The sequence below is a fragment of the Anabrus simplex genome, chromosome 1, assembly GCF_040414725.1.
Source record: "Anabrus simplex isolate iqAnaSimp1 chromosome 1, ASM4041472v1, whole genome shotgun sequence".
NCBI lineage: Eukaryota > Metazoa > Arthropoda > Insecta > Orthoptera > Tettigoniidae > Anabrus > Anabrus simplex.
Window position 1 is genome coordinate 1,020,442,296 of NC_090265.1, and position 12,602 is coordinate 1,020,454,897.

Sequence of the window (12,602 nt, forward strand, 5' to 3'; positions counted from 1 at the left end):
TAGTCCCCTTAAAACAACAAGCTTCATCATCATCATCATATTATTATTATTATTATTATTATTATTATTATTATTATTATTATTTAGGGTCGTTTCAACCTCCCATGGGTTACGATTACACAACTTCCTTGACTGTTGATGTTTATTCTTTTAAGGCCAATACTCCTTCATTCTGTGGCCCGCTTTCGCTCGTTCCTCATCCGAGACCACCCTTCTTGGTCTTCTGGGTCTCTCGTACGCTGCCTGAATCGTCAACGATAGACCCCAAGTGTAAGCGTACGAATTGTAGAGCATGAAAACCTCTACAAAAAATCCCGGGATGGTACATACCTATTTCGAACCGGTTGCCCTCTAGAAGCGATTTTATGTTATAGTCCGCGGTAAAAAACATAACTCCTAAGATTAAATAAATATTTCGATATTATCCTCGAACTCCTCATTGAAGTAAATTATTTGACCTCCTCCACTATTTCATAAGGATTACAATAACCTTGTCAGGACATTATTTGCATGAATGATTCAGAAGTTATGACCATTTTAGACTGTAGTGGTCATTCGTTCCCTGTTGTCTGCTAGCAAGTTGGCTCTTCCTCGCCGCTAGAGGTGCTAGTGTCACTCCAGCTGTCAAGTGGATGAACCTTCCACTTATTAGAGCTTCGCGACTGTACATTTTAGACTGTGGCATTACAGTGCCTGAGTTTGGCTTGATAGGAAGGGGATTTGGACTTTCAAGTTTCCTGGCATAGTCTGAATGCAGTCTCCATCTTCTTTGCTCTTTCTTCGATAGCTGGCTTCTCATTCTTGTTTGGACTCAGAATTTCCCCTAGATATTTGAATTTGTGGACTCTGTTTATGTCATCATACTTCGTTTTCATTGTCCATGTTGGTTCATTGGGATATATGTACATATACTTAGTTTTTTCTAAGAATATTTGCAGTCCTGCCTTTTCTGCCATTTCTTGCAAAACCTCTGTCTGTATAGTAGTAGTCTCTAGATTTTCAGCGAAGAACACTAAGTCGTCTGCAAATCCAAGACATTCAAATTTAAGCCCAAGCTTTTTGTGTCCTATCTTGATTCCATTCGGGATATTTTGCTGACTCATTTCTTTCCGCCATTCCCTTATCCACTTCTCCAATAAGCAGTTGAAAAGGACTGGGGAGAGGCCAACTCCTTGTCTCACACGTGACTTGATTTCAAACGGTCCTGATAGCTTTCCAAGGAATTTTACTTGTGACTGGGTGTTTGTTAATGTATGTTATTTTATATTAGTTGTTTTGTCATCAATTAAAAATTCCTTCAGCACTTTTATTAATATTTCCCTGTCGAGAGTTATATGCCTTTATGAAATCTACAAATGTCACAATTACCTTCTTGTCTGCTGTTAAAGTTTTAGTTTTGATTAAAGTCTTGATGGTAAATATCTGCTCAGCACAGGACTGTCCTTTCCTGAATCCTGCCTGGTATTCCCCTTCCCCCAACTCTTGATCTAAGTGATTCTCTATTCTATTCTGGAGCGCTTTAGACAATATCTTGTATGCGACTGACAGGAGTGATATGCCTCTATAGTTAACATTAGATTTGTATCATTTTTGTGATAGCATCCTTCCATTCATCAGGTATTTTTCCCGTTTCCCAAATCTTTTGGAAGAGTCTCACTAACTGTCCTAATACTTTGTCCCCTGAATATTTTAGAAGTTCCACCATGATTGAATCTTTACCAGATGTTTGGTTATTTTTGAGGTTCTTAATGATTAATTTTAATTCCTCTTTGTCTGGTGGGGCTGAATCGAAAGGTTTGGACTGGGGTTCTTGGAAGGACATCTCTTTTCTTTGGAGGTTCACAGTTCAGTAATACTTTAAAGTATTTGGCCAAATGTTCAAAATTTTGTTTGTTGTTCAGAATAAATTTACCGGAATCGTTCTTGAAGCAGACAGTGCGTGGACGATATTTTTTAAGTTTTGATTTGAAGGTCTTATAGAAGTTTCTTGTGTTATTCTTAAAGATTCTGCCAATATCCCTTAATTGGTCTCTTTCAAATTTTCGTTTGGCGTTTCTGGAAACTTTAGCCGTCCTTTGAGTCCTGAGCCCATTAGAATTCTCTTTGGTGGAGTTCTATAAATTTTATGCCTCAGAATATTTCTTTAGAGCAGCTTCACACTCATCATTCCACCATGGATGCTTTTCCCTTTTAGCGAGAAATGTTGTATGTTTTGCATCTTCTTGGATTTTTCAAGCCGTTTCATCCCATTTATATGTGTTCAGTAAATCCAGTTCTTTCTGGCAGTTTTCTATTATATCTTGGTTTACTTCAGTTCTTCAGTTCTGTATTTTTGCATTCTGAAAGTTTTCTTCTTGGTGTTGTTAGGAATGAATTTCATTTTAATCCTTGTCATATAGTGGTCTGAATCGGAGTTTGCTCCTCGTTGACCTCTAACATTCATTATTTCTCTGGGGTTATTGGTTGCAACATGTTCAATTTGGAACTCTCCTAGCAGAGGGTTCGGTGACCGCCATGTCTTCATCTGCTTTGGGGTCCTCTTAAACTGTGTGGACATTGTTTTAATGTTGAAAGATTCACAGGTATCTATTAAACTTTCACCGTTTTTGTCAGTCCTGTGGTGAGCTGGGTATTTACCCAACAACTTGGCTCCGAATTTTACCGGCTGGAGTATTAATTTCCAAACGTTTTGCATCCATCATGTTAGTTGTGTGCAATAGTACTTGTGGGGCAGAGCAATGCTCTGTCCAGGAGTAAAACCGAGCTGGTAAGACCTGGAGTTGGTTCTTCCACCCTCCAAGCCGTTGGGAATCTTCCTCTTCCGCCCTGGAAACCGTTGACCGGGTGACTTTGTTGCGCTCATATTAATCCCTGAGTGTAGGGCTGCCTCCTCCGCTGTAGATGTCGTTGAGGTCTTCACTCGTAACCCTGAGCTGGGACCCATACATTTTTATTATTATTTAATGAATAACAGGTAGAGGATTTATATACCTAGCAACACATTATCTTTGAATTATTTACATTTTCATGTCATTTCTATTACATAGTTGATGCGCCATGCAATGTGGCACGATTTACAAGCAATATTTTTCTGTATTTTTCTCCGAGAACTCATTATTCCTGATCATAATTACCGTCCCTATCTTAGCTAAAATTATCGTGCCTCTACTAGTTAAACGATCTAAAATTGCAGTTAATTTAAGAACGTGTTTTCAAACACCATGAAGTTCTTTCTCTCTGCTTGACATGGGCTTTTCTCTATTCAGCGCTCAGTTCCTTGGTGACCACGTCAAATCATCCACGAATGAAAATGGTCCTTTGCAGGACGTGAACAAGAACATAATCTCTATTCTCTACAAATCACCTGGTTGTAGCCATTTGTTATCACATCAGATGCTTTAGCAATCCCTACCACGAATTAGGTTAGTACAGAGACAAATGGTATTGTAAGGCAGCAATTGAATAGTAATTTGATGGGATAATTTGCTTAAACTCTTAATTCATACGCCATCTTGTGCTGGCGAAGTGGATTAACTGTTACTGCGTGTGTAAAGTCTGTTGAAATTTATTACCTGAGAACTATGCAATCCGCGAAAGTTCGGTTTATTTATAAAGTTAAAAATAATTTTTAATTGGATTTTGATTCTCTTTTTATGAATTGACCTCGCTGTGATTTATCTCGTTCAGAAAGTTGTTTTTAAACGCTTTTCTCTTTAAAGATGAACCCTCCACTCTCGCTGGCCGGATCTTCAAACTGTCGTCATCTGTTATTGTCACTTCAAGTTTTTAATTGAGCAGTTACAGGCCAAGTAGCATGCAAAAGGGGGCCCTTAATGCAAATTGTGAACAACGCCTTTCTTTCCTCTTTGTGTCACAATCTAGATGCTACTTTTTCATCACGACGAATGTTGGTTTGCTGTGTAGTTAACATCTGCTACATTTCTTTTGATGCATGGACTAGAAAAACAATTACTTTTGGTACTGATAACAGTCAGAAAAATAAATTTAAATTTAGTACTATAGATCACTAGAGCCATCATAACAGTTTAGAGAACTCTTAAACAAAATACATCATCTAAAGTTCATTTAAACGAACTAATTGCAATGTATCACTTCAAAGAGACGTGCTTTATTTTATGGCAGGTTTCAAATTTTCTATCTCGACAATGCTAATTTTTTTCAAATTCAAGTCCCTTGTTGACAGTAGTTATATGATGGTAAAATTTCATTGCCATTATGTGTAGGCATTCTTTAGAAATTTAACACAGGACTTTCACTTTTCTCTTAGTATCAGCGCAGGTTTCCTTGGTCCTCACTCAGGAATATTCAATCAACATCGTTCTCGGAGCTAGCAAATTGAAACGTGAGTGCGCTTTGACCACCCAGTCAACTTGTGGTTTAACTACAAATCTATCAGTCTTGACATGCTTTCCATGTTAGGATGTGGTACTCTCGTGTTAATAGCTTGTATTCTGTGGTTCATTTGAAGTGGTTTAGTGAAGTGGGCAATCGATATGGTTGAAGCAACATAAACAATTTCACATGTACCTAAGAATTTCCGGATTGCTCCTCGGAAAGGTACTCGTACAAGGGTTTACAGCGAAGGCAGAAAATTATTAGCCAATGTGGTGGGATGCTACGATTTTGGAAAATATAACCACCATTTTATACTCCACTTCAACAAGTGTACAGGAAAATCCAGCACTTTATACGGTAAGTAGTAGTAGCAATATCAGTAGCATCAAACCATTTTCAGCGTCTCATCCCAACGAATCTCCAAATCGCGGTAAATACCGTCATAGTGATTGAGCAATGTTATCATGTGTTAATTACTTAATTTATTTTCTATTACTGACTAATAAAATTCGTTTCAAAACCTTAGATATGCGATAAGAGGTACAAGCGGTACACTTGTATTTAATTTAATAGTTTTTATTAATTAATTAATTAATTAATTAATTAATTAATTTATTTATTTATTTATTTAGAATTTGCTTTACGTCGCACCGACACAGATAGGTCTTATGGCAACGATGGGACAGGAAAGGCCTAGGAGTGGGAAGGAAGCGGTCGTGGCCTTAAATAAGCATTTTCCTGGTGTGAAAATGAGAAACCACGGAAAACCATCTTCAGGGCTGCTGACATCTGCGTGCCCCTAACCGCACGGCCGTTATAATTTGCTTACCACTGAGGCTGAACAGTCTTTTTTATATGGCATCTACATAAGATAGGAGTTTTTTTTGCAATTGGCTTTACGTCGCCCCGACACAGATGAGTCTCATGGCGACGATGTGACAGGAAAGGGCTAGGAGTGGGAAGAAAGCGGCCGTGGGCTTAATAAAGGTAAGCCCTAGAATTTGTTTGGTGTGAAAATAGAAACCCGCTGAAAACCATCTTCAGGGCTGCCGATAGCGGGGTTCGAACCCACGATCTCCCGAATACTGGATACTGGCCGCACTTAAGCGACTGCAGCTATCGAGCTCGGTGAGATAGGAGATCGAAGCATATATTTATAAAGAGGTATATGTTCCAAAAGGCTTACAGCAATGTGAAGTATGGTGTTGTCGTGTTGGGAAAAAATGCTTAATTTTCTTGTAGGAACTCAACAATGTAACGTAGCAGAAGATTATTCATAAGTTATTTGACATGTGTTCTGATATCTGTTAGAATTTTAATGAATTTATATTTAACGTGAGAAATTAAAATAATGTAGCGCAGAATTATGATTTCCTACGTAGAGTCGAGTGCATGGAATCTTGTCGATGTGGAAGCAGTGATTTATGTTGGTAATAGAGTGTTGCGACACCTATGTCCCACCTAGTTCGAACCACTTGTCTGTCTCTTGCAGTCCCTGTGTTGACAGGCAGCCTACTCTTACTTTTTTCCTTTTCTTTGGCTGCTACAAATTTCAATATCTGCTGGAAACTGTAGCCAATATTCGGAAAATGAGTTGAAAGTGAACATTTCAGTCCATTCCAAGTAGTTCAAAATGCTGCGTGTGTTTTTCATTGGGATGAAACTATCTGTATATTGTAAATATAAGAAATATACTGTACATCATCATCATCATCTGTTTACCCTCCAGGTTCGGTTTTTCCCTCGGACTCAGCGAGGGATCCCACCTCTACCGCCTCAAGGGCAGTGTCCTGGAGCTTCAGACTCTTGGTCGGTGGATACAACTGGGGAGTATGACCAGTACCTCGCCCAGGCGGCCTCACCTGCTATGCTGAACAGGGGCCTTGTGAAGGGATGGGAAGATTGGAAGGGATAGGCAAGGAAGGAGGAAGGAAGCGGCCGTGGCCTTAAGTTAGGTACCATCCCGGCATTCGCCTGGAGGAGAAGTGGGAAACCACGGAAAACCACTTCCAGGATGGCTGAGGTGGGAATCGAACCCACCTCTACTCAGGTGACCTCCCGAGGCTGAGTGGACCTCGTTCTAGCCCTCGTACCACTCTTCAAATTTCGTGGCAGAGCCGGGAATCGAACTCGGGCCTCCGGGGGTGGCAGCTAATCACGCTAACCACTACACCACAGAGGCGGCTAAGAAATATACCCAAAACAATATTATACGAAATGAGTACAGATATACAAAAGCAATGCTCGTAAAATAGACTTAAAACCGTGATGAAGGTACTGTGAAGTCAGAACAGACAGAAGAGGAGATACCGCATTTTACAGCGACGGAGCACTGTTCCGCAGGCCTGGTGTTGATACAAGACAGTGAGTTTCAACCACTCAGGTTCAGGTTTTCTCTACTCATTCCCTCTCCCTTTCTTAGAGCTGACATTTTATCATAGGTTAGAGTTAGTGGTCCCGAATAAGCTTCTAACCAATAAGAGATTGGCTCCTTAAGGGGCTCGTGTGGCCAACAAATGATACGGTATTTCTTTCAATATCAGGTAAGAAAAAACACTATTCTAAAATGGATGCAAGGACACAACTCCGTACTTTTGACTGTACAGTTTTATCAGGTTACTCCAAACATTTCCTGGAACGGCAGAGTGAATGCAAAATATTAAAAAACATCGACGTTTCACACCAAGCAAATGCTGGGGCTGTACCTGTACCCTTTCTTCCACCTCCTAGTTCTTTCCTATCCCATCGTCGCCATAAGACCTATCTATGTCGGTGCGACGTAAAGCCACTAGCTAATAAAAACATCGACGGCACCTCACTTCCTTAAATTTGTCTCTATTTCTTTTTCTCTTCATTTACACGTATAAAATATGCGCATATGAAATAAAGAACGTTCAGATTGATCGCGATTTACTACCCTTTCCCATTTGTTGCACTCTCTTGTTTGGGAATACTGTAGAAATGAAAGACGATGCCGCTTCCTACTCTCTCCTCTGTCCCCAATTCGCCGTAAAGCCAGCGCTCAACAAAACTCGTGTGCATAGTTGAGTGACATTATTTATAATACATTTAATTGACATCTAAGCTAACTTTCCCTCAAATTACTCTAAAAATGTTAATGTCATGGAAACTGCTCTTCTTAGGAAACTACCTTCGAGTTCAAATTCTGTATCTGTATTACAGAACTGCATGTGGGAAACACCACTTTACAACAGGTCAATGAATTTGTCTATCTTGGGCAACTTGTAAACATGAAAGGGGACTTAAGACCGGAAATCTTCCGACGTATCAAACTAGGATGGCAAGCCTTCGGAAGAAATTCTTCAGTCTTCAAATCCAACATGCCACCCCACCTAAAGAAGATAGTCTTTGACCAGAGTGTTCTCCCCGTACTGACTTACGGTTGTGAAACCTGGACATTGAGCGAGTTTGTTAAGCAAAAACTCAGAACAACCCAAAGAGCTATGGAACGGTTCATGCTAGGCTTGACGAAGAAAGACAGGAAGAGAGCAGATTACATCAGGTCAGTCACGAAGGTCAGTGACATTTTAGAAAGGGTATTTACCCTAAAATGGCAGTGGGCAGGCCATGTTGCTCGGAGAACTGATGGTAGGTAGACAAAGCTTGTGCTTGAGTGGTGTCCGAAAGATCATCTCAGACCAAGGGGAAGACCACCGGACAGATGGGATAAAGACATCCGGAAGATTACTGGGATCAATTGGCAGAACATCGCTCAAGACCGTCCCAGATGGAGAGACCTCATGCTTTGGACTTAAAGAGGCCACATCGTAAAAACGATTGAATATGGCTGATAGTGATAGTGATAGTGATTACAGAACTTCTGGTAAAATTATGAAAGGAGTGTTTATCGTAGATACAGGTTGGGAACGACAGGATGGGGGAGTATTCATACTGGTGAAAGAAGAACTTATAAGCTACGATGATTGTAGTGGGTGATCTCAATTTATAAAACGTTAACTGGGGAGAGGATGCGAACGACATAAAACATGAGCAAACAATAATGTTGAATGTTGAATGTTGTAAAAGATGGACTATTAGGCAATACCACATGATTGATAAGAGATGCATGGGGAAAATATTAAAAAGCAATTATGATCGATGGAAAATGGTAAATAAAAATGTAAACAGCCTATGGGATGGGTTTAATCAATTGAAGAGGAATGTGAAAACAGGTATGTACCTCTAAAACTTGTAAGGAATGGTAAGGACCAATTATATTAGAACCGAGAAATAAAGAGGATAAGGAGGAGGTGTAGATTAGAAAGAAATACAGTTAGGAATGGTTGCAGGAGCAATGAGTTATTGAAGCAACTTACCCGGAAATTGAATTTAGGAAAAAAGGTCAGCTAAGATTATGGCAAACATAATTGGCAATCATATGAATTTTGGAGAGCAGTGTAAGGATATACTTCAAGGCAGAAAGATGTTCCGGGAAGGACATTCCAGGGATCATTAATGAACAATTAATGAACAAGAACAGTGTATAGGTGAGGACTTACAGAAGGCAGAAGTATTCAGTCAGCAGTATGTAGAGATAGCTGGATGTAAGGATAATGTCCAGATACTGGTGAATTAATGAAATTTATCCATGACAATTAAGATATTTACGAAAATACACAAAAGTTGAAGGCTAAAACAGGCAGATGGGATTGTTAAGATTCCTGGTGATATATTAAAGGCAATGGGTTGAGATATAGTTCCATATCTAAAATACGTATTCTATTACTGTTTGCGTGAAGGAGTGATACCAAATTAATGGCGAGTTGCAATAGTAGCCCCAGTGTACAAGGGAAAGCGTGATAAACATAAGGCCCATAAGAATACAGGCCAGTCAGTTGACATATGTACAGTACCAAATCTGAAATACTTATTTTATTACTGCTTGCATGAAGGAACGATACCAGATAAATGGAGAGTTGTAATCATAGCCCCAGTGTTCAAAGCAAAGGGTGATGAACATAGAGCGAATAAGTTTAGGCTAGCCAACTTGGCATATGTTCGCAAGCTCTAGGCAAGCATTCTTTCTGATTATATTAGACAAGTTTGCGAAATTACTACCTGGTTTGATAGAAGGCAGTTCGGTTTTAGAAAAGGTAATTCCAGTGTGGCTCCACTGGAAGGATTCCACAAGATATAACATCAAGATTCAGGAGGTCAAATGGACTGTATCACTACTGACCTATCCAAGGCTTTAGATTGGGTGGATCATGGGAGACTACTGACAGAAATGGGGGCTATTGGACTAGACAAAAGAGTGGTTGAATGGGTGGCTGAATTTCTTGAAAATATAACTCAAAGATTAGAGTGTGTGTATGTGTATTGTACCCTTAATTTATTAACCATGATATTAAGGTTCCATGACGATATTTTCCGACCACGTGTTTCGAGAGTTTATCTTCAAGATACGTTCTTTGAATGATCATGAAACTGTGTTTGGATACGTGGGAAGATATAAAAGCGAGACAGAACGGATCCTCATTATTGCTCCTCTTACTAATATTCTCATCTTTTTAGCAATTACGGAAATGAAAAGTGTGAATCCATCTGTTACAATGAGCCAGATGTGTGATCGTGTAAGAGACATACGGGATGACGGTAGTGCGAGCACATGGACACTTTCATTAGTACAATGTTTGGACACTGAAACAATGTGAGTAAATTTAACACTTGTCAGTGATTATTTTCAAGATTATTTTGCTTATTCAGACTGCAAATCCACGACCTTCCATACCCAGCACATAGTATGATAAATCTTTTTATTTAAGTAATCGCACGTGTGTACAGCCGATTAAGAAGTGATTATTTGCATTTTTGGAGTGAATGTTTATTTACGATGAGATTTGTAAACACATTGTCTTGCTGCTTGGATGAATGCTCAGATACTTGCCTTTGGTTCAAAGGGCCCTGGGTTCGATTCTCGACCGGGTTGGAGATTTGAATTGTGTACACTTACTTCGTCTGGCTTTGGGAATGGATGTTTGTGCTTGTTTTACTGCAATTCCTTTCATCTACATAAAGCACATCACACTAAAATCCACCACAGAAACACGCAATAATGAATACTTCCCTCTACTTGGAGTTGGCGTCGGGAAGGGCAAATGCTTGGGCTGTATCTTAATTAAGGCCACAGATGGTTCTTTCCCAGGCCTGGTCATGTACTATCCCATCGTCGCCATAACATCTATATGAGCTGGTGAGATGTAAAACCAATAGCATTATAGGGAAGGACATCCCGCCTTAAAAGAGTGCTTCATCAAGTGTTTACCCCAATAAATTGGAAAAAAGGCTTGAGAGAAGAGAAGAGAAGAAGAAGAAGAAGAAGAAGAAGAAGAAGAAGAAGAAGAAGAAGAAGAAGATGATGATGATGATGATGATTGTACAATAAACTGCTGAGAACACTACATCATTTAACTGACTGCTCCAAGTGTATATCACATAGTTGATACGGCTGTAGGAAGCCTGATGTTATAAATCTGATGAAATAGTGCTTGTTTATTCATCCCAAGTTTCACTAAGTTAGTAATTCTAAGCTACGTACTATTTGTAAAATCGTGAGGTGCACAGATGGATTTACACGCGGAGAGTCATAATAAATATCTGTTTTCCCACCAATTATTCACGAATCAAAACATACAATTACTACTTTATGCTCCCTCATCAACAATTAATCTGTTAGTCTTGCTGCTATATAATTCACCACTTCTGCACCACACTCGCTGGGATGGTTATTATTTATACTATACACACAATCTCCATTTTCTGATTCCCTCCTTTCTGCTGAATCTCGTTTAAACCGGGCTGATAACTAGGTATCATTTAATTCCTTCCTGCTCTGGTAGAGACCGCACTTTCTATTTTGGTGAACACCCAGGTATAGTGTATTTCTCCAATATGAACCTACTTACTCTGAAAGAGGCTTTGAAAATAGTAGAACACGGCAGTGGATTTACTGGCCCATTAAGGAGCCCTCTTCCTGGACGAATTTTCAGCACACCGACTGAAGAGCCGTCAAAGGTATTGAACTATTATTATTATTATTATTATTATCATTATTATTATTATTATTATTATTATTATTATTATTATTATTCCATAACTGATTCATTAGTTGATTTTCCTTCGTTGTATAAAGACAGGTCTTCCTGCCATGAAGCTAAATACTTACAAGTGAGAGAGTAAAGTGGAGAAGAACATTTTCTTATCAATATTAATTTCGCTTGTTAAAAAAAAAAAACATTTCATGTAGGAAAAGTCATATGTTGGTATTTTATATGATTTCATTTATTATTTTATATCTTTATCCAGACACTATTTCTGAAATTTGATTTAAAAGAATTGAAATTCCTTAATTATCTACTTAATCGCAGCAGAATTCAAAGGAAGAAAATACGCAGGGTTCAACATTATTAAAACTCACCCTGGCCGAAGAATAATGAGAATAAGAGGAAGATATTCTCTGTGCTGTAGTGAGTAAGCGTCATCTCTAACTGTCAGAAACTTGCATATGTATCATACGCATAAAGAGTGCACCGTTAGTAGCGGTAATTATCCTAAAACAATAAATGCCATGTGTGATTGTTGTTAAGTAAATTAGATTGCCCCATTTTTGTTGCGTCTTCTTGATATTAGGTCACTGATGTGATGAAGATATGCAGTGTCGATGAAATTAAAATGTCAATAACCTCCGTCAGCTGCAAGGTGTCAAATGACAGAACATCCGTTCACCGTCCTTGTCACATAGCGTGCCACACTGGCAAGTTCACACGTATGATTAATAGCAGGGATGTTTTTAAACCTCTATTTTAACAGAATATATTAGCCATTTGATATTCTTGAAGTAATTACTTAAACGTGTACAAAAATCCAGTGCTTCAGGCTCGTTCATTGCACATTCTACAAAAATAGTCCATATGGAAATTCTTAGACTAGTTACTCATGGTACTGTATGTAGCTTCATGAAACTGGAAGACGACACAACCTGCCTGAATCTCTAAAATGAATTGAATGGGACATTATTTGCATCCACTGGTGCTCAAGCCGAAATAATTACGTTTGAATTTGAAAATAAGAAGACAAGTCAATCTAATTCCAAATAAAATTTCAACTAATTTTCATAATTTTTACTTGCTCATTTGCCTAGCTATTTGTTGAATATTCCACCTGGGTGCATGAACGGTTCTCACTGTATTCTCCGAATTAATTTAATCTAAATTTAATCTTCCATT